This window comes from Macrobrachium rosenbergii, chromosome 52 (assembly GCF_040412425.1).
Source record: "Macrobrachium rosenbergii isolate ZJJX-2024 chromosome 52, ASM4041242v1, whole genome shotgun sequence".
In the NCBI taxonomy this organism is placed as follows: Eukaryota; Metazoa; Arthropoda; class Malacostraca; order Decapoda; family Palaemonidae; genus Macrobrachium; species Macrobrachium rosenbergii.
Genome location: NC_089792.1, coordinates 16316399 through 16339617, shown reverse-complemented (window position 1 = coordinate 16339617; position 23219 = coordinate 16316399). Strand labels below are relative to the sequence as shown.

The 23219-nt window shown below is 33.2% G+C and overlaps 1 pseudogene; it reads left to right on the top strand.

Moving 5' to 3' along the window:
- LOC136833858 ((E3-independent) E2 ubiquitin-conjugating enzyme UBE2O-like) overlaps positions 1–22156 on the top strand; it is a 189212-nt pseudogene extending 167056 nt beyond the window's left edge.
- The last annotated feature ends 1063 nt before the right edge of the window (positions 22157–23219 follow it).

Sequence of the window (23219 nt, the reverse complement as noted above, 5' to 3'; positions counted from 1 at the left end):
TCATCAGGATCTTCTCCCTAGCTACCAAGATTATCCAGAATTTTCTTAAATATGTTGATAAGTTGATGCCTTCTTTACACTTTTTAACTAATCTATCTGGTAGAGATACACAATATAATAATTTTTCATTCAAGACTTTAAAATGGCTTACACTGAGATGTGTATTGCCACCGACTTGGAGCATTGCAAATTCAAACTTTGTCAGCTGGAATATTCGACTGCTGAGTATTTGACTTAGCTTTGAAAGCTATGTGCTTAAGCTTTGGAGGTTTTCTCATTGAAATAGTTGTCCCTTCCATAAATTTTTTTATGATACACATGTAGTGATTTTTGAAAAATAACATTTTCAGTTGTGTTGTTTCATAGATGACTCATTTATTCATATATAAGATGATAGGTTCATTCGGTAGCACTTTTACTTAGGATATTGTCTGTAGATGTTTAAGGCTTAAGGATAATTTGAAGTGTAAAGTATCAATTTCTTTTTCAGGTGATGTGGATTTGCCTGAGTTTCCTCTTATCCCAGCCTCAAAAGGCTTTTGTATAACACTGAGAAAAACCCTGAAGCACTTTAAAGTCATCCTAGAGTCTGTTGGTGTGTCTGTTGAGGACAGTGCCATGTCAGGGTCTTTCAGAGAAGAGGGAAAGTTACCAGTGACCCCTGTCAATACACCGAGTTCGGATACCAAACCTAGCACATCCCCATATGTCGAGATGGATACTGATGATGTTAAAGGTAGCAACTCGTAGCTATTGTCCAATTTTAGCTCCTTTATCTTGGTTATAAATAATGTTTTTATTGATATTAATATTCAGTGCCTGTGCGGGTTGTGGTGCTTGTTAATTTTTTCATGTTATGGACATTTAAAGATTCCGATCCTATTCACTTATAAGTTAAATCATTTTCCATATTGCAATGAAGCAAAGAGGAGATGATATTTTGCATTTTCAGTATTTTATTTGAATATTTTTTATCGGGCATTTATTAAAATGACTGCATTATACTTTAATAAACTCTCTATGCCAAAATCTTTATGATCTTTAATAGATTTTATGAATGTTTGATTTGTTGTCAGGAGTTAGTGTTATAAAGTACTTATTAATATAAGACCATTTTGAGTGTGCTTTTCAAGATGTTATTTATTCCATTTTTGATTTACGTTTGTTTTACATTTATTCTGTTAGATGTTTTTCTTCATTCAGAAAATATAAAATATAGGTGTGCTTACACAGCAATAGACTTCAGGAACTGTATTTAGCTAGTCTGTGTGCTCTTTATGTTCTGGGTGTCTGTGTATTTGATACAGCACATGTTTTATTCATTTTACTAGAAAGAATGTATCATACACCTGCCAAGGTTACTCAAGGTTTAATGTGTTCAGATGGCAAAAAATTACTGGTGCACACTTGTTGTTTTATGTCATTTGGTTTTAGTCTTTATTGTTGATAAGCAAACATCAATACGTAAAGGTCAGAAATATTTTAATGCTTGTTTCAACATTATCAGCATTATTATAGTCAAGATTGTCAAGTGTTTGAATTTGTCAGTAATTAGAGAAGGTGAATTTGAATGTTCAAACATAGTTATTACAACATAGTATTGTATATTTATTTTTAGAAGAGTAAGTGTTAAGATTATTTTCCAAGATTATTCTAAGTAAACACCACACCCCAGACTAGTCAGCATTGCTTGGCATGATTGTCATATATTTTGTCTTTAGATGAGAGTAACGTAAATTGCTCTTTGGTCGCTTTATTATAGGCTGAAATAAAGATTCCTTTCAAAATGGGTTGTGATGTATGAGCCATAATAAACAGTAGCATAGTAGTGCATATAATGTAGGTATGAAATTTACTCTCTGACTGATACTTTACTTTTGGTGTTTGTGGTTGTTTGCTACGGCCAAGTTGAGCTTGTAATGACATGATATGGTAAGCTGTAACTGGTGGCATTTGAGCTCACTGAAACGGGTGGTCTTTTTCTTATTTCCACAATTCATTTTTAATTATTAAAACCTGGCCATTGCATTGGAAATTAAAAGCATTTTCAGTCACCTTCGTCGCCCATTATAAGAACCAAAGTGAAACTTTTGACAGAGGTTATATGATTTTTATGTGGGTTCCATTTTCAGAGGTCTTATCTTTTGATCACTTTTTTTCACTTCTTGTATCTGTGAGTAATGAAGTCAGTTTATATTTTCAGGGAAGATGGTGGGTTCTGAAGGGCATTCATTTCAAAATTTGACATCACAGTAATGTACTGAATATGCAGTGAAAGACGAGAGTAGAATACACATTTTTAGAATATAAATTCTCTGGTATCAATTCCAGGTACTTGAGATTTATGGCAGCCTAATATTGATTTTCAGAATTCAGTTACTTATTCAGTTAGTGGGCAATGCAATTCAGATGTTTAAAAACTGCTTAATAATGAAATATTCTACTTTTAGTCTACTCTACCTTTCACCTATATGTATTGTTGAATCTCTTTTTATCATCTGCATTGGTGTCAGTGCCTCTGCGGGTTATACAGGTGCTGAATTTAGTAGATTAGGACTTTTTATGGCTATGTGTACAAGAACGCTATTGTTAAATCCAAGTTAAAGGAACTTTCTTTCATTGGTAATGCGAAAGATGAAAATGTCCAAATTTTTTTATGGTACGTGTCAGTTCATTAATTAGTAGCAATTCTGATTTTTTTTAATAAGTTAATATAATCATAGACATTAAACTGATCCATGTAATGGATAATATGATCATGAAACATTGTATTCCAGTAAATACGTCTGTATCATCTCTCTCATTTTCTTAATTTATCTGTATCATCTTTTCTAGTTTCTTAATGTGTCTGCTGAGAAAGAGCTGACACTGGGACATATCTTTGTATACATTTGCTACTTGTTTAGTTTACTGTATCACCTGTATTTCTTAAGGTAAGTTTACTTCCAATATGTTTATTGAGGGACTTAACCTCAATTGATTAGGTTATGTAGAAATCAGTATACAATTTTTTTTTTGTTATTTGCTTCCATCATATTTTTCTTAATAAACATTGTTGTACATATTTTTTTTGTAAAATTGAATTTTTTACTCAAAATAAATATTTAATCATATGAAAAGAGCTTTAATTGAGTTATAAACTTTTTTCTAGACTTTACATTTGCAATCCTGTGTGTGCAGATTAAAGTGAGATATATGTAAGGAAGTCAAACAATATTTCATGCAATGTTGAGACATTTTTTAATCATTTTATATAATTTTAAAATGTTATATTTCATTACTTTATTGTTTAATTGAAAAGGTAAATGGCCACTGACATTTTGCTTGCTGTGCTAATTTTTCTGTTAAGTAAGATTCAAGGAGATGCATATTCAAAATAAGAGCAGGAACAGGTGGAAGTTTGTCTAATATATTTTTCATAGGTTTTTAGGGTGATTGATCTTTTATTTTGAACAACCCATAGGCCAATCAAATGGAGGATGATTTTATCCATAATAGTAATTATATAAAGAAAATTTTTCGTGCTTGCTTTATAAGAAATTCCAGTGAAATCATCTGAATATTGTTGACCTATATTTTAGTGTTTGTCAAATTCCTTCTCCCTCTCACAAAGGCATTTGAATATGTGGACATCTGTAAGTGTACTTACTCTGACGAACAATAGAGAAAAATCCAAACATAATAAAAAACACAAGAAGTTGAAGGAAGATTTAAAAATTACTTGTACAATATTAATGATATATACTTTACTGCGTATGTATGCAAATTCACTTTATACCACTACACCAAAGGTTATTTGAAAGGCTGCTGTATATTTCTTTAGTAAAAAATGAAAGAAGTTTCATACTTTCTTGCTGTTAGATTTGAGTTCCTCAGTTAAACAGCCAGAGTTTAGCATATTCTGCAGAGTTCTGATTTTAAAAAGTTATACTGATGTTGAGAGGTTAAGAATGATGATAGTAATACTGATGTAATTGCTACTGTCTTTAAACCTTCAGTGACTTGGCACAGACACATCAGTCATAGTCCAAGATGTAGGGAAAAGGGCAAAAAAGACAGTCCAGGTGCTTTAGAAATTGATATATATTTTTATCTTGTCTTTTGTCTAATCTGACATAAGAACATGTAGAAATAAACCACTGGCTAGCAAATATGCAGTAATTCTTGTCTTCCTCAACTAATCTGGTTTGGGGTGTTAATTATAGCAAGTGTTATTGTCATTAAGTGGTCTAAAAGACTACTAAATCATATTTTTATATCATAATCAACATTTTTATATTAACTTTTTTCTTTTGGGTTAGTGAGAAACCAGTTCTTTCCCTACCACTTCTTTTTGGGAATAAATGTTACATATAGGATTTTAGATTAGAAATTTAGGCTCAAGCTCCTATTTGGATAAAATGGTAGTTTACTGTATTAAATCAGTATATAATTTGTTTTAATCTATAAAATCAATCACTATCATTAAATGGCAGGCTTTGTGGAATAATGAATCTGAGTGTAATTAAGTGAAACATTAAATCAACTATTGTTTTGTTTTGTGGGTTTCTTTATTCCAAAAAGAATACCACATTGAAGTAATATTTTATCTTCAAATTGGTCCTACTTGTCTGACCTATAGTATATGATGGTAAGCTTTCTTGTAGCTTTTATGTCTAGCTTCATTAAAGATCTCCTGACAAAGGGATCTTATCCAGGCTTAGAAAATCCTAGGTTTACTTTACAGCTTTTTGCTCTTCTATACACTTATCTCCAGTGATTCTGCAAGATATCAGGCTGCTCTATGCAGCCCTACAACCACCACCAGCCTCTTCCTTTTTGTGATCTCCACCTCAGAAAAAATTTGTTTTGTGGAAAGGCTCTCTGCATGATGCTTGTGATGGCTGACTGGCAGGAGTGGGCTCTTGGAGCTTTTAGCATCTACCTTCCAAGTGGTTCATCCAACAACTCTACTAAGTCTGATGGCCTCCTTAAGAAGAGTCTCCATACTCCATAGTTTGATGATATCCTACCTGTTTGTGAACATTGTCACTAGGAAAAGTGATAGTGTCACACTGCCTTTCAGGCTGCTGTTTTCTGCTGACTTTTGAGATCAATATGCAGATCTCACAGGACCCCATCTCTTTCCTTCCAGTACGGAGCTATACTCTGTGACCACACAGGCATTCATGGGAGGATGGCAGTAAAGGTATTTTCATTTTCTCTGCTCCTCCTCTTTGCCCTAGAAGTTACCAACAACCCTTGACACCCAAGATATAAGACATCCCATCAGTACTACTCCCTCCAGACCTTCATCTTCTAGTGGATGCCAGTTATCATTTTAGACTAAGAGGTACTTCAAGATTTTCCCAGTGATTTTTTTAGAAAGATGATCTGTATTGTGTGGTAATTCCACCTTTCACATACTTGAGGAAAGAAGAGGAACACAAGATCCAAAATCCTCTGCCAGCTTCCAGTAGGTATCTTGGTTTATTTCAGGATTCATTTCAGGACATTACAGCAATAAACTGAATACTGGGCAGGTGAGATTGTCCTTCCCATTAAATGGTCCCTTCCCCAAGATATCTGCAGAGCTCTGTTGTCATCTTCAGGACCCCTGTCAAGGACCTTTTCTTACCCTCCTAAATTTGGAGATAGAAATCTACTTCCTCCTGATCAAACATTGAAGACAGATACTACCCATAGTCTACCCAGATAAGAGAAGCTTCTGTGACAACCTCGCTTCAGAAGATTTCACCAAAATCCCAGCATGCTGCCAGCCTTTCTTTCTTTTGCTCCCAACTTCTTTCCTAAAGTGCAAATGGTTGCCCTGCAGGATTTTTCTGCTGTTCAGTTTGCTATGTCATCTCTTTTGACCCAGGCAAAGAATGAGGACCACCATCACCTTTTCCTAGTCAGAGCTATCATGGTTTTCCTTCTTGGAAGAAGTGTTCTTAAGAGTAAGTACATCTCATTTGTTTTTGTTTCCTAAGATCAGAAGCAAGTTTCAAAGAAATTTATTTCATTCTGATTCAAGGGAGTAATTTTTAGAGCCTTTGAATACAGTATATGAGATCAGGCTCATCAACCTAGATTCTGGGTCATGTGATTAGGGCATTCTCTACTTCACCCATCTTAAGAGAAGCCTGAGTATAACCTCTGTTTTGATCACAGTAACCTTGAGATGTCCTTTTATCTTTACAAGATTTTATCTGAGGGACATCACCCTCAAGTTAATGGACTCTGCAGGTCAGGTTGAATCTATTAATTTGGAAGATTTAGGTGGAATCAGTTTATCATATTTCTTTTAATTCATCTCATGGTAATCCTCCCAGTTAGATTTCCTATATCATTCATTTCTCCACTTTTCATAACACAGTGACTAGCTATGATTTTCTTGTAATTATGTAAATACAACTCAATATTTTACTTTATCTGTATGTTTTATTTCATGATTCTCTTTTAGTTACAAGACCTTTCTGGATAAGGTGCATTGCATGTCTCTTCTCTTGCATTAAAGAAAATCGGCCACATCCTCCCTAAGTTCCTATGCATGTTGAGTGAAAGTACTAAGTTTTAATGAAACAATACATTTTTTAGTACAAACCCGTTTCTCTCATCTTCTTATCTCACCTTCCAGCCTCTCTGCTTTTTACCAGTGAAATATCATCTTCATATTCCAAGTTTGGAGGTTCTAGGTATTCACACAGTTGCATGAAAAGATAATTACAAGTAGTGTGTTTATGATAAGAAGTTAATTTTGTTTTAATAGAAAATCAAATACTTAAACAATTTGTTTAAAATTTAGCTGGATCTTTGGGATTTTTTTTACCTTGAGATTGTTAGTATTGTGGTGATCATAGCAAAATTTCAAGTCAATTGGGTTGATAGTTCTTTAATAATAAAAATTAATTAAAATATTATTTTGTATTCTTTATAAATACTGCATCAGTTGTTGCAAAAACATTCATGTAGTATGCTAATAACAGTACAAATTGGTACACAATACCAATTTTTTATTTCTTGCTTTATTTTGGAAAAAATTTTATTTTCTTGTTTGTATATTTTTCCAAATATAAAAAACAAAAAGAATGAAAAATTAGTAAAAAAAAAAAAGTTTATTCTGTTTTCAGCAGTATATTTTGTGTGGAGGATGTCCATAAATAGCAAAGGAGTTAGGTACATACATATGCACAGATTTTGCAGTATTTATATTTTCTTATAATGAGGAAAATGGGAACAGATTATTAGGGTTCCAGTTTCCACTGGAATATATTGTATTGCAAGTATGGTCTTTTTTCAAACCACTTCTTATGCATTAAGAGACCCAATGAGTGCCAAGTAGGAAAATTTTTACTTTTGTTATTATTATTAATAACACAATAAAACATCATGTGAGAGTTTAGGTGCATTCTAATGTGCTCTGAGATTTCTGGAATTATCTGTGTTCTGGAAAAAATCTGTGGAGGTTAATGGCATTTGACCCATTCAATTAGAATGTTTGAGGTAAATGTTTACACTGTGCAGTTTGTTGCAGATCCTTATGTCTTCAGTGTTTTGTTCTTTAGTCAGGTTATGCAGGAGATCTTTTGAAAAATAATATGAAAATATTTACAGTATAAATTGATAAAGTTTTGTAAGCACAGTCATTGATTTTATAAAAATAATATATATTAGGATATTAAAAATATAGCATACAGTATTCTGTCCTATTTTTGCTAAAATTGGAACAAATGAAAAATAGATTAAATTCTAGAAATAATAATGCTTATGCTTAATAATGCACAAGCATATCAAATTGAGAAGATACAGTATTGTTTTGAATGAGAATAATATGGTCTTATATCTACAGTACAATAAAAGAATGATAATGTTTAGGATTTGCTGTATAGTGTTGACTAAAAATTGCTAAGAGAAAGTAAAGTGAATGAAGTAATACTATTTTTGCAGCTAACAATACATTTTAAGCATCAGATGGTAAACAGAGACAGATGTGACCATCTGTCATAGGCTGTCTATCTACATTTGGTAAAACAATTAAATCACAGTTTATTCAGAAATTCAATGTGATGTATCAGTTGAGACATACAATATCAGGTAGGCTTTGTTTATTAGGTATTTTTTGGTCTACTCCAAAAACTGTTTTTGCTAAGGGATTTTACATATAAATAATTATGGCTTTGCAATGTGCAATATAGTTTCTCACAGCTAATATGTAAAGAGTGTTTCTGGCCATTGCTTTTGGTGTTGAATTATTTGATAAACATATTTCATTTTTATGTGCTTAAAGATAAGTTTATTGTTTTAAACAAGTTGTATGGTACTTATGAACATTGCTGTTGTTTGAAGATATAGATAAGAGTACCCTTATAGGCTTATAGATTTTTGTAGCCTGGATTTTGACATGTATTCATGAGAATTTAATGTTAAAGAGGTGACTGGAAACATAACCCTCATGTGTTCAATGGACTTCTTGGCCTTAGTGCCTGGATTTTAGCCTTAAATACCATGCATCCAGCCACCTTGGAATATAAATGCGGACTGTATACTGATGGGTTCAAGTCTCCTTCTGGTGTGGGTTTTGTTGCCATGGATTTTGATAAAGCAAGTGGGTTACTCATAAGCTGAGAGTGCTTCTGCTGCCACTGTATGACTGACAGCAATATTGTTGTTAGTCAAGATTGTAAAAAGTATACCACCAAAAATTTATTATTCATAATTGTTACAAGTGTCATTAAAGATACAGTATAAAGAATTATTAGATAAAATTTACAAAGCTAATAGAAATTTTGAAATCTGTTTAATCTGTGCTTAAGTAGTTTGTAAAAGAAAGGAGGATGCTAATGAAGCTGCATTTGCATTAACTGGATCAAGCACAGCTGCTCCTGTGAATGAACATCCATAATAAGGAAGTGGCAGAATTCACAGAATGCTGAATATAACTAAATAAAGCATAATAAACCTACTGTATGCTCATATTTTTCATTTTAAAAAGAAAGCTCTAATAGTAAGCTTTTCTCACATTTGATTGTCATGAATAAAATCCAAAGTAATAGCCTACAGTCCATTGATTTATTTTTATTTGCGACAGAGTTTCTAGTAATATTTTAAAGATTTTTTTTTATCAAGACTAATTTTGATTTTGCATCTTTGAAATGTCAAGCAAAGTTGTCATAACTGAGTTGTACTTGCTCTATATGGTGAAGTTTACTCCCTTTCTGTTACATATCAGGAGGGCAGTACTTGACATATCAAGTCTTGTATATTTTACATGTATTGACTGAATATAGTATCAGTTCATTTTGATTTCATGTCAGTGGCTCTTTACCCATTAAACAGGTAGTGTAATGATTTCTACTGTTTGTCCTTTGATACTTCAGGTAATCATGGCTTATGTAGAGCTAATTTTTTTTGAAAGCTTGTTTTTAAGTGAAGTCTGTAAATGCAATGTAGATTTTAATACTGTATTGTCTTTTCATGTATATTTGTAATGTCCTCAGGATTGAATATGAATGCATCATAACACTGTTATTTTCATACATGAAGAAAAATTACTGTTCATGATATTGGAAGGCAATGTGGTGGTAAGTTTTTCTAACTACAGATTTATATTACAGTTTCCTGTATTTTACAGGCAAGATATACAGCAGGCAGTTTTAGTTGTTATAGTGTTTTTCATATGAGATTACTTATAATAATTGCTTTACTATAATATTAAGATATTTACAGTATAAAAGGCACTTAATAGTTTTAATTAGGATAATTCACTGTAACTAGTGTATATATTCTTTTTTAGTGTACTGTAACTGTTTATTGTATCTTAAGAAAATTTTAATGTACACATTGTGCAAATCAGTTATTCATTTGGAAGTTTTATGAGAACTAACCTCAGTGGCTGCTTACCTGTAATGCTAAAATGATGCACTTCACCCTGGGAGTCTTGGCAAACTTTATAGATTTGTATAGGTCCTTTTTTATTGCTTTTTTTTCATCATAACCAAAGCCATTACTTTTCTTATTGTAGGTTCATTTCACAATGTTTAGTTTGGGAAGGAAATGCAAGTATGATAATTAGAAAAATACTCCATTGCAGTGGAATCTTTGGAAACTGCTGCTACATTGATAGATAAGTTATGGAAAATTATTAGGGTTGAGTGTGCAGTCATTTAAATGTGCAGGAGAGGGGGTGAACAGAAGTTCTGGCATCATCATTGAGGCATAAGAGCTTAAAGGTAGTATCTTCTCTTGGCTTGTAAGCAGGAAAGTGAATGAATCTGAAAAATGTTTTTAACTGGAATCAAAGCAAAGCAAGATATTTTTCAGAAAGGTTCTTTGTAGCTTTTGATAAAGCAAACTACTTATAAGAATTCAGCTCTGATTAACTATTTCATTCTACTTAATTACTTAGTTTGTAGTGTTGATTTTTTGTAAAACATAATAGTTTTCATTCTCTCTCAGTTAATTTAATATACTATATTTTGCTTTTTTCTATATTTTTTCAGCTTTCCACTCTTTTATCAGCAATTATTACATTTGACTGAAATTATTTTAGTTCAAGTTCAAATTTCTTGAAACTTTAGTCATTCCAAGTGTTACCAGGCATTTTCGTTCTTTGAAATTCACTCTTTAGAATCTAGCAATGCAAAATTAATTTATTATTTTTAGATATATTAACCAGACCATTGTTTTTTGGAACAAATGAAAATATCATATTTATGGTTAAAATGTAAAATGTCAGGCCTTATGTGATGAGGATCTGTATTTTAGTCACAGAGTTGCATCAAAACCTATTAGATATTCTTTGTGAAAGAGTCTGCTAAATGGCCATTTTATCTAATTATCAGTGTTAAAATAAAAATTCTTAAAAAATTGCTTGAGAGTAAAGTTAATTAGAATAAATTTATTACATTTATTACTAGCCAAATATTGGCAGAAAGGTTTTTGTGCTTGGTCTTGAGAGTTCTCAGGGGTTTTTTCTCCTCTCTCTCTCTCTCCTTCCTTTTGCTGCTAATGTAAAGAAAATTAACCTTTTCCTCAAAATGACAAAGATAAGGTATTTCAGTACTAGCCTTTGTGTTGAAATATTAGTAGTTCATAATTAGGTTTTCATTTTGAGGTGAAAATCTGCTTCATGTTGTGAATAGTACTGTATAGCCATAAATAACTTTTGTATATGTTTTTTAGCAAGAAAAATTATTGATTTATTAAGTGAACACTTTCACCATCTGTAGCAAATTCATTAATACCAGTTAAATGTTAGTCTCCTAAGGTAATTTAAATCTTTGGTAATCCTCCGTTAAAGTGCTTTGTCTTGAAAAGTTACTCTAACTCATATGAAATTTGAATGTACAAATTTTACCAGGAAAATTTTTTTTGTTTTGCGTGTATTAAATTTTCATAAGCATTACCAAATGTTCATTGATATGTTAATCTTCACAGGTTTAGTGTTTTTTGGCCAACCTATTAGCATTGACTGACTCAGTGGTCTGGTTAGACTTATCCTTTGTGATCTGTTAACTGGTAAGTGTTTTTAGCTTTAGTTACTGGACTGATTATCCAATTTTGGTTGAAATTTATCCTTTAGAAATATAATAGGTGTAGGTTTTAAGGGAGGTTCTTGTACCCTTTATAGTACAGGTATTAAATTTGTACTGTAAACTTTTTAGTTTTCAAATGTAACAGTTTTAGCACAATTTTTTCATGGTGTGACAGTAATAGGAACCTAACAAAGTTACTACTGAGGTATAGTACATAATTTTTGTCTCCTATTTATGTAGTTTCATTGAAATGTTTTTCTGCAGAGCATTAATTACAGGAAGCCTAATTTGTTATGTCATGTCTGTCAAAAAGGGCCATGAAAGATAGTTGTACAGCATATCTATGAAGTCACCTTAAGGTGAAGTGTGAGGTAAATCTGATCAGTAATTTTTTCAGCTTGAAATTAGAAAAGCAACATATTTGTGACATCTTAATATTTTCATTTTGTTAGCTCTTACAGCATTGCATGTGGAAAAAGTGGAAATGTACTGTTACCAAGTTTATTAATATTTATTTTATTGTCAAAAATAGCATTGATGGTTTTTGGTTTATTGTGGAACCTTTGAAATTAAATTTATTAATGCATTGATGCAAACTAGAAATACAGATATCAACATGAAATTTTGTTCTCTTACAGTGTTATCTTTTCATGACAGAAATGAAATAGGAATGATAAGTGTCAGGTTTTACTTTGCTGACATTTCTTAAAATATAGTGGTACAGTATTTAATGAGCTCCTAATATTGTTATATATATTTATATATATATATATGGTGTTTGAAGTTGAACTGCCAAATTGATCTTGTAGTATTACTAAAGAATCCTATATTTTATACCAATGTAGTGAGGAAAACAAGGGATGGCCAACGAGGGTTGAGTATTAACAATATCTTGAAATAATATAAAGTTATCTACTTCTAGCCTTTTTGACTTGTATCACATCATCTACTGATGCACGGAATAGTTAGTTCTTGGAAAATGAAAAAGAAGAAAGTAACGAAAAATCGTTTTTCATATTTTTCTCTTAATGAAGGCTTCAGGTTTAAATAGTCATTACCGTCCTAAGACTAGAAGAAACCAAAGTATAAGCTATATTGCTTTAAGTTCCATTTTGCTCGAACTATATACAATGTATCGATATATGCAACACAGCTCATCATTGCTGATGGTCCTTTGTTTTGACAGTTTTATAATCTTGTTAAATAGGCAAAATATGCCATGGTGATTATTGTGGAGTAGTAGCAAGTGACCTTTGTTGAAGGTCAGGTTTCCCTTCCTATACTAGTCAGATAATGGTATCTCTAGTGGACATGAGAGGCATGTAGAATTTTGTTGAGCATATATGCCATTGTGTAACTTGTGCTTTTTTACTTATGAATATTGAGGAAAATATTCCTTTATGTAAATTGTGATTTTTTACTTTTAGATATGAAGCTATTTTATTAAAGGTGTCCACTAAAGTGAATCTCACTAGGTTACAGTGCCACTTTTCAAGCATTGTGGTACTGTAACCAGTATCTTTGTGTATGCACAGCACCAAGTTGCAAAGTTTGTATGTGATAACACTACTGATAATGATTGCACAGTAAGGTATTTGGGAACAGATTGTTAATGTTTCTATTGTGATAATAAGGACTTTTTTCTTTTTTGGAGGATGAACATATATGTATATACATTATATTCCTTTACAGTTGATAAATTTGCAGTATTATAACTGTAAATCTCATACAGTAGCACTCATACCAGTATGTCAACAACATTGGCATCCACGCTAAATTTCTAATATAGGCTCTGCAAATTATGTGATTCAGTGGTCATTTCCATTCTTCTCCTAACAAAATTACAAAAAGACTGCAATATTGCATAGAAGTCATTAGCAGCTTTATGGTCTGAATTCTTAAGTGTAGGTTAACAGTAGTTATTACCAAAGTATGTGTAAGCTGTTGAATTATCTTTATTTTAAATGTATGGAAATTTCATCTAAAGCCTATCTGAATTGATTTAAAAGATTGCATTTATATAAATGGATGCATTTGCTTGTAATTTCTCTTATCTAATATTGTGTTATTGATTGTTTAGCTTTGGCATGAATACTATATATGAAACGGATGGCTGTTTCCCAGAAACTGTAATCTGATGTCTACTATTCAGCGCAAGAAATTCTAAGCACAGTTATCCAACTGCATACAGTTGTTGACATGCACTTCCTTATTAATGTCCTACTGATTAATGCTCATATGTCTTTGCTGTCTAAAATTCATCTTATCTAATGTTTATTTGAATGTACGTATTCATATTTTCATGTTTATTTCCAGCTTTTCATTACCTTCTTCTAACCTTTGTCAAATGAAAGACAGCAAAGTCAGAATTCATGCACAAATGTTTTATAGTTTGTCTCGGGAAAATGTTAATTTTAGGAATAGTATTTGGAATCTTACTGTCTTTTACTGTAAGCACAGAATGATTGAGCATGAGAGTAGATGAGCGTGGTATGGATAAATTGCTTTATCATAAAAATTTTGCCACTAAAGGTTGAGAATCACGTTGATTTTGAAAGGGTAATTGTGCAATGGGCCTAGTTTTAAGAATCTCTGGAACTTATAGATGCAGAATTTGTAATTTTTTCTTTTGGTGTACTCTGTTTTTTCCTGTCCAATGAATCTAGGTAAAAGGTCAAGATCAAAAGTAAGTTGCAGAATGTATGTGAATGTTGTCTTATATGTCTTGAATTGTACACAGTAAACATTCTCTTTGCTAAAAATGTTTCTAAAATTTCAAAGACTGTTGTCAGACATCCTCTCCATGGAGGATTTGTTTGAAAGGAGTCAAAATAATTTAGAGTGAACAGTTATAGTGACTTGGTATTTGAAAGCTGTGTCCTACAGTTGCATTGCAGAAAATCCATTTGAATATAGGGAAGAGCTTTGAAGAAGTATGAAAAGGTTTTCTTATTTAGGACATTCAACATTCATTGGAACATTTTCATTTTGAATGCTGTCAGAAACAATATTGTTCTTTTCACAAAAGGTGATTAATTAAACTTTTCAATTAGTCATCACATATAAGACCTAAGGACCAGTTGCTGCAGTTCTCATGTTAGTGATAAGGAGGCACTATTCTCTCTAATGGGAAAGAATTTCAATATTTCTAAATGGAAAGGCCATGTTGATATGAAATGAGTACAGTATGACAAGTGACCACTCTTCATGAGCAGTTTGAAACTTTGTGTTTTGGGCAGCACAGGCCAATTTGAGAGAAGGTCTGATCATTATTCACTGTTTACATATGCTACTTCACAACCTGTTGTGAGTGCTGAAGGTGGTCTGATTTGTTCAGAGCAGTTCATGTTGCCATAACCTTGAGGAAGCTCTATGTGGCACGTTTTAAGACCCAGTGACCAGTGGGCTGCTATTTCCACTCTAGTCAATGTTCTGAAATTTAGATTAAGCTTACACGTGTATGTGAAGACTTAAACTGAAATCTCCTCCAATGACTTTGTTGGGTATGAGTATTTCCTTTGGAAGGTTTCTAAAAGGGCAAACAGAAGCTTGGTAGGAAGCCCATCCCATTACAGTTAGGTAAATTTTTTTCCTCAGAAATGACCTCTTGTTTATAGGAAAAGAAATGAAAGCACTAGTTTCACATGATCCCTAATCACTCTAATGGGCTTGAATTAGCAAGCTTAATGACCAAATCTAGATATAGTAGGACACAAAAGATGCTAATTCTATCCAGATTAACCAAGTGTCCATGGGTACTTGAACACAGAAACCATTTGTTCTCAGCTTTACTATCATCACTTTGTAGATTATATGGGTGATGCTGACTTGACAAAGACAGGCATGGAAACAGAGCTTCTGGCAGCCCATTCAAAATCCTTGAGACCTCTAGAATCCTAGAATTACTGGAAGGTTGTGGTACTCTAACATCCATCAAGATGAAACACATGTCTAGAGTTCTTAACATCTTGAACCTTTCTTAGGAAAAAATCATCATCCAGTGCTGACAGGTGTAGGATTACCTAAATACCTTAGTTCTTCTGGGGCACTATGAAAGTTTTGTCTATTGAATCCAATGGATTATGGCAAGATCGTGGAAGAAGTCCTGAATGGATTTCTGGCACTTGGGGAAATATGCTGATCCAACACTAGCCAAGGCTTCCTGACCCAATTAAGCATCTATAAGGTTACACTTCCCACTGGTTGTGCATCTCCACTAGTCTCTTAGTTTTCTTTTCTAGATACTGGTTATTAAGATCATTGTTACTCTTGGTAGGCAAGCTATTAGTGGTGGTGTTGTTGGTTGTTAGTACTATTGTTGCAACCTTGATGTTGATTCCGGTTGAAGACAAATTTGCCCCCCTATTAAGGCTTAGTCTGTAGGAGTAGTTTGAACTGTCCTGCCCTGACTGGTTCTTATGTTAAGCCAAACAGTAATTTGCTGTCTGGTATACTAAATAAAACTTTGTTTTTGTTTGATGAAAGAACTGAAAAAGCTACAGATGGGTGATTATGGTCCCCTCACCTAGAATAGTGAATATGGATGTTTGAGATGGTGCATTATTAAAGGGATTGTTCTTCAAGAAATTTAGTTAAAAGCAATTGCATTAGTCTAAAAAAATGTTCAGGTCAGAAATATTTTGCCCACATTAAGAATAACTTGATCATGTTCAAGAAGTGTGTTAACCTGGGCTAATGCTGTTGCAGGATCATCAAGTGCACTGGAAAACAAGATTAATAACTTTGTTGGCAAGCATCCTATCTTAGAATAAAGTCAAGCTATTAGGGGCCTAGATACGCCTCAAGTTTGACAGGCTGGCACTGAAAACTACATTGACATCTTAGTCTTTATAAATTATTTCACTGTATTCAGATTTACCTTATGAACCAAACATAAAAAGTCAATCACTTAGTTTGCAGCACAGTCTTGACAATAGTGAGCACCCTTTGATTTCCTGCTAAAAGCCCGTAAACCTACCAGAAAGGGGACTAGCTGTGTCCAACCTTTCTGAAGTGTATGGTAAGTTTAATTGCTCCTATCTGGAGTGACTGTTGTGGCAGGTTCATTCAGGAAAGCAAATCCAGTAATTAAAGGAGAGCGCAGTGTCAGTGTTGAATCATGGAATTCCTATTCACAGCAAAATAATTATCATGGTTCCTAAACTGAATTTCAAATAAAAGTTTGAGAGGAATCTTTAATAGCTGACTGCAGAGGCCAGAAAGATCACAGCTTTGGAGTTGTGATGTCCTTTCTTTCAAAAAGCCATAGAAGTTATTACAAAAAATAAAGGCTCACTGGCTATATTGCTGCAAATAATTAGAGGAAATGTTGGGATTGTTGACCTCACTAAACAGTTTTACTATGCTGCAGCATGTAAAGAATTCTTTCATTGGAGCACTTAGCTGTAGTGAGGGTCACACTGTAAGTCAAGTAAATCTTGTTTCCCTCTTCCTACACCATATGTCATATGTCATGTATAGGCAGCTTCATTTTAATTTCCTGCTACATGTGGCATATTTTTGAAGTGGAAAATTTTTTCAAGTATTCTTGTTGAAACTGAATCCATGAAGGTTGATACCTGAGAGTAAATTCTGGAAAGTCAAGCAAAGGCTTCCCAAATAAACAGATTCACCCCATGGTGAACTTTACCAGCAGGGAATAGCCATCATTTTAGGAGTAAAAGAACACTTTGAGCAAGTATGCTATACAAACCTTATGCTAGGAGTGAAACAGAAAACCAGAAGAGTAAGGCTAATTACAGTACTTGTAAATTGATGAATGATATGAATGAAAGTATATTGTAGGTAGCAACCAAACAAATACATTTGTGAAATTGGGCCATGCTTTAAGTGAATGATTTTAGAGGCAGTGCTGGGTAAGCATATAGGAAGGGAGATATATCTGTACGGTTCATGCATTATTGTAAAAAAAAATATTGCATTGTTCAAATATTTGATATTTTGAGAGAGCACAAAAAGGGAATTTTGATGGGTCTATCAAGATGAAATCAGATGAAGTTACCTTTTGAATGGACAGAATGTCATGTGGAGATTCAAAAACCTTTCATGAATCTTGTTTTTAAAACAATTACTGGTGATGCTCATAGAACATAAAAAGCCAAGTAAAAGTCATAAATGCAACTGTAGGAGGTACTAGGACATAATTAGGTCAAAGTTTAAAGGATCAACAGTTGTAAGTTTTAGGCACAAAAAATGTAGCTAAGCTAACTTAACTTAAATACAAAGTACTGTACATGGTGGTTACTGCCAAACATGTGACATGGCCATTAATTCTGTGTAATGACCTCACCCAAAAGGCTGGTGCTGCCACCTTCCCAACTGAATGAAAGGATTATGCAATGTACTGTACAGTATTAGTTCTGAGGTACAGACTGAGGTATTTAATTCCATGCTGACTTAGTAATGCCATTTTAATGACATGGGAGACAGTTAAATTGGAGTAAAGTAAAAATAGTCTGAGATGCTGTAACTACAATGGCCATTAAGGTTAGTCACAAATCTGTCACTAGAAGATGAATATTAGGGGTAGGAAAAGAGGCAAAGGTGGTGAACAAGAGTGTAAGTGTTGTAAGTAAGAAAGGGAAAGTGCAAGTTCATGACTGGTCATGTGAGCTTTGCCTGTAGCAGCTAGAGAAAGTGTGGGACCTTTGACTGATCTCTTTGAATGGTGTTAAATATCAGTGGAATTGCATGCTGAGAGATTAATGTCAAGGTTTGTATTTGAAACTATAGTTTTCCCTTGGGAATGATTGATCTGTCAAAAATACTTTAGAATGTTAGAATGTCTATACTTCCACCCTGTAGGTATACATTACTTACTAGTGGATTAAAGTAGAGCCTTAAACATCTCAGTCAAGTTAGTATTATTTTTATGGTTTTACAAATTCAAACATCTGTTTATACAAGTTAAACTGTCAGATGAAAGGTTTAGGAAAGGCTGAATTACAGTTTTATTGTTTAGTTGTACAGTATCTACTATTTACCAAGAGTCTTGTTCTCACTTTTCTGTTGAAAAATTTAGTAATTGTTATTATTCACTGATAGCTATTTGAGCTTCAAACAGCTATCAAGGCAAAAGATGTCTTTCAATCATTTGTTCTGTTACTGAAGGTGAAAATTACTACATCCTTGTTACTGCTGCTTCTGTGCTGGTGTTTTTGACAGATCTTTAACTCTGAGTGCTGAAAAGTAACTTGGGTAGTTTCAGCACAGTCAAAACATGCATTTGTCAGTGATTCATTTAGAGTCAAAGAAGGACTGGTAATTTGCTACTCAGACATAATTGGTTAGAACTGTGAAACCAGTGATGATACTGACTGAGAATGGCATTTATCCAGGTCAGTCAAAGGACCAGCATAATGTCAAGCCTTCATATGTATTGCTGGAGAACATTCAAACTTTGTATAAGTTTTGAACTAACAACTGCCCCAAATTGGTGTGAATGACTCTTTATAAGGACTATATCACTGAGGTAATTTTAAGTAGCAAAGACTGACTATGAGCTGACAAAGTGTAATGTGAACATGTTTTGCTAACAAATTATCATCTAAGGACAGTAATAAAAATCAGTAACACCATGGCAATGAATACTAACTATTGCTGTATAGTATCATTGATTGACAGCAAAAATAGGAATTAGCACTGACGGCACAGTTACCAAGTAAAACCAACTAGTATTTGTCTGCCAAATCATTGATGTTTTAGTTATGTCATTCTAATGATAAAACGAAATGGCCATATGTTGTCATTGAACAATGTGGCTTATCATCAACATGGCAATAAGTGACAAGGCTTCCATTTTGATAGCTGAAGGTATTTCAGTTCACCATCCACTAAAATTTAAAACTGATTCTTCAGCAGGTAACACAATTCGGAATTGGTTGCTGTGAGTGTGATGATGAATGCCAACTTGGTAATTGGTGGTATTAAAGAAGACTAGTCATGTAGCTTCAGTTTAACACTGGCTAACATTTTTGATAACCACAAGTCCTTAAGAAGATTGATGGACATTGATGTCATTTAAAAGATGGAGAATATGATCATCAGCTTAATGATTCTAAAACCTTAATCCTGCTCTATAAGTAAAGTATTATGTTTCCATGTATAGTTAGGATACATAAAATTAATAACTAGATTTCATCTGAACCTGTTCTGGCAAGCAGGTACTACCATTTGACAACATTATTGTGCAGTTACACTTAAATACAATTATTGTAGCATATGACTTACACCCTAAGAAACAGAAGGAAGACAAGAGACCCGTACTCAATAGTTTCTGTTATCTTGAAAAATGTAAAAAATTTTGTTATAAACTGGTGACCTTGTAAAATATCAAGATGAAAAATATTGTGAAAATAATCACCAAAATACAGAACCTACATTTTCCACTGAAAACTTTCTGTAGATAAATTTGAAGACATAAACTGAGTGGCACTGTATCTGATGAACTAGAATGAAATGTGAAGGCATTATTATATGAACTAGAAAAATTTAGTGGCACACCTTATTAATATCCAGATCCAGAATATCAAAACTTGTTTGCATCTCAGTAATTAAATAGTATAAGGTTTGTCTTCTGATAATTTAACTTTTCCATATTAGACAAAAAAAATTTGCATGACTTATTCACCAAGGAGTTTGATTATAAACACTATAAATCATTTGACATTGATATCAATGAGGAAATTCAGTGTGTTTCTTGGACTGTCTTATAAAGTCAAGCACACCCTATGATGGTGTTTTGTCTTTCTTTCCTCCAGGATTTTGAAAATGCTGCATATTATGTGGTGACATGACTGTTTCCTCTGCAATTCTGTAACTCTGGCTTTTATTGCCAGTTGAGGAGTTTTTATTTCCGTCCTGTTTGAGCAGTACAGAAGTACCTGACGATGAGGCCCTACAGGTCTGCTTGTGTCGCCTTCTCCAAGGTAACTGATGTGCCTTATCAATATTCTGCAGGAATGCTATATCCCTTTGGTATAGTCAGTTTACAAGTCATATCAGACAGGTTTTGATGAATAGTGGTGTCACTAAGGTCAATAGCTAAGGAACATTTGTTTCATGCATAAGTATATGTCTGTTGTTCTGGTAGAGTGATGAAGGCTTATTGATGATGGGTTGAAAATTATTTAAGACATCTTCATTTTTATCAGTAGTAGCAACTGCTACAGGTATAGAACAGCTGGAAAAGCACTGTAGGTAAGTAGAAGCCCTATGACTTAACAGAGACAATACAAATTATACAAATACTTTAATCAGATGCTGTGGACATGTTACTTAGTGTAACATTGTCCCTTGAAAAATCATGCCAGCCAATTAAGATTCTCTGCTATCCAGAGTTGTTAATAATTACAGCATAATCACCTCCCTCCATAATATGGTACTTGATGTATCTGCAACTTTTAGTTTTTGTATATATTTATAACTTAATGAGAGAACTACTTGTTCTGCACTCAGATACCATTCTTTTGATTCCTCTTTATGTACTGTACTGCTACCTATAGCACAAGAGAACACCTTAGTTAAAGTAGATACTGCTAAGCAAGTACTATGAAGCTATAATATAATTGTCCTCTCAAATCTTCAGATGGTAATTACAGCTTATGTAATGCATAAGTTTGTTTGAAATAGAAAATTTAATGAAAATTCTGGGATTTTTACTAAATGCAAAAGGAAGATTTTTAGTTCAACTTTAATGCTTTTGTGCTAGGAAGTTAAAATTTTTTTATATATACTTTGAGAATTTTAAAATGTTACCCTTATGGCGCTAATCTACACACTTCACTTGATAATGCAAGAAATATGACATGTAACATCCACAGTTAGTCTCTGTATTGTGGTTAAAATTGGAATAATTTTTTTTATTTCAAATCTTATTTATTAAAATTTTGGTTTGCAAGTGTGATTATACATAAAGACCAGTACTAGATTTAAAGCTTCGTAAACAATGTTTATTTTTTTAAATATTAATTTTATTGAGAAGTGCATGGCTGCTTTCCACCATTTTTTACATTGTTTTTTAAGTGGAAAACCAATCTTTTGCCCAGAGTGGTACATTTTAATCTTTTCTTTTGCACTGGTATTTTATTATCAGTGCTATTTGGTATCTATCAGTCTAAAACCCAATCTGCACTTTCTAGCCTTTCTCCTTGTATCCAGAAGTGAAACACAATTTTAATATAAATAAGTGTACATTACCTGCTAACAGCCTATGGGAATTGCCGTCTTCTCAGACCAGATCTCTGAGGTGCAAACCACTTTCATTTTTCCTTCAAGTAAGTAACTCATGATATACAGTACCTTGCATTATTTTTCCATTGCATCCCTATTGATCTCTCTCTCTCTCTCTCTCTCTCTCATTCTCATATACAGTATCTGTATGTAGGGTACAGTTTTAACTGTGCTTGGAACACCATGCATATTTTCATCAAAATGTTTGGAGGTGTCTGTGCTTAAAATTTCTTGTATTGTTCTATAGACATTGCTTACATCGTATCATAGAACAGACTTCATATCAATAAAAATTAATTTACTCAGTGTCAAAGATAATTATGTGTTATATTTGCCATCAATGGTTGTATGTTCTAAAAGCTACTGTATTAAAACATTCATTATACATGTTTTGTTGTTTTTCTGTATACCTCAGGTGTTCCAAAATTTGTTTTATCTCAGTTTTTCAGTGCTAATTGACTAAGATATCCAAAAAATTTCTGATCCCATTGCTTTTTTTGCAGAATTTTTAATGGAAGAGCGGGCAGTAGGACACACAAACCGACATAGGGCTGAGATAAGTGTATTAAGTGGCATGATTTTCAATCATATGGGCTACAAGCACAGTGAAGGAGGTCAGGGCTGTAATCTATACTGGAGCAGTGCCTGGGGCTTTCAGCTAATTATGCAGGATTGGGCCCTAAAGGCTCAAATGGAAGGAAATTTTTGTAGGACAATAGATGAATTTGCATCAGTGATATCTATGACAAAAATTTGATTACAAGTTGGTCCTCAATTTTTGTTATAAATTTCTGAGATTGCTGTAAATAACATGAGCTTTAGATTTTTAAAAAGTTTATTACATTATAATGTTCCCTAACAGCTTAAGTTCACTTTGGTATAACAAAGGGCAGACTGGTCATCTGGAGCAACAATGAATTTCCCAGTAGGCTGGTCCTTCAATGAGATGGTTTGACAGCATGGCAGAAGATTATTGCAATGATGTAAGTTTGGAAAACTCAACTGTAGTATGTGCTATTTTGGCAAGTCTTGCAGAGGAGTGCTGACTCCAAAATGGTAGAGTTTTGAAAAAATATAATCCTGAACCCCCTCTCACATGGGGATTAGGGCAAATGGAGAAACTGACACAGAGGCACAAGAAGTTTGTGATTTGTCTGTTGTCAGTCCATCCCCATCCCTTATCTGGATGTAAAGAGCCCCATAGTTTTTTAGCATGAAGCAATGACAAGGTATGTTGGTCATCAGTGTAGTTCTCATCATATCAAACTAACCTGAAGGGTGAAATATTTAACAGATTATACATTGGACACCATATGAACCCACAATTACATTTTAAATACTAGCAATCCACCAGTGAAAAATCAGTATGATATCTTGCTATTAGTTGAGCATTTTTTGTTGCATTGTAATACATTTAACAAATGCAATTTACACTGATGGCTCAGAATCTCT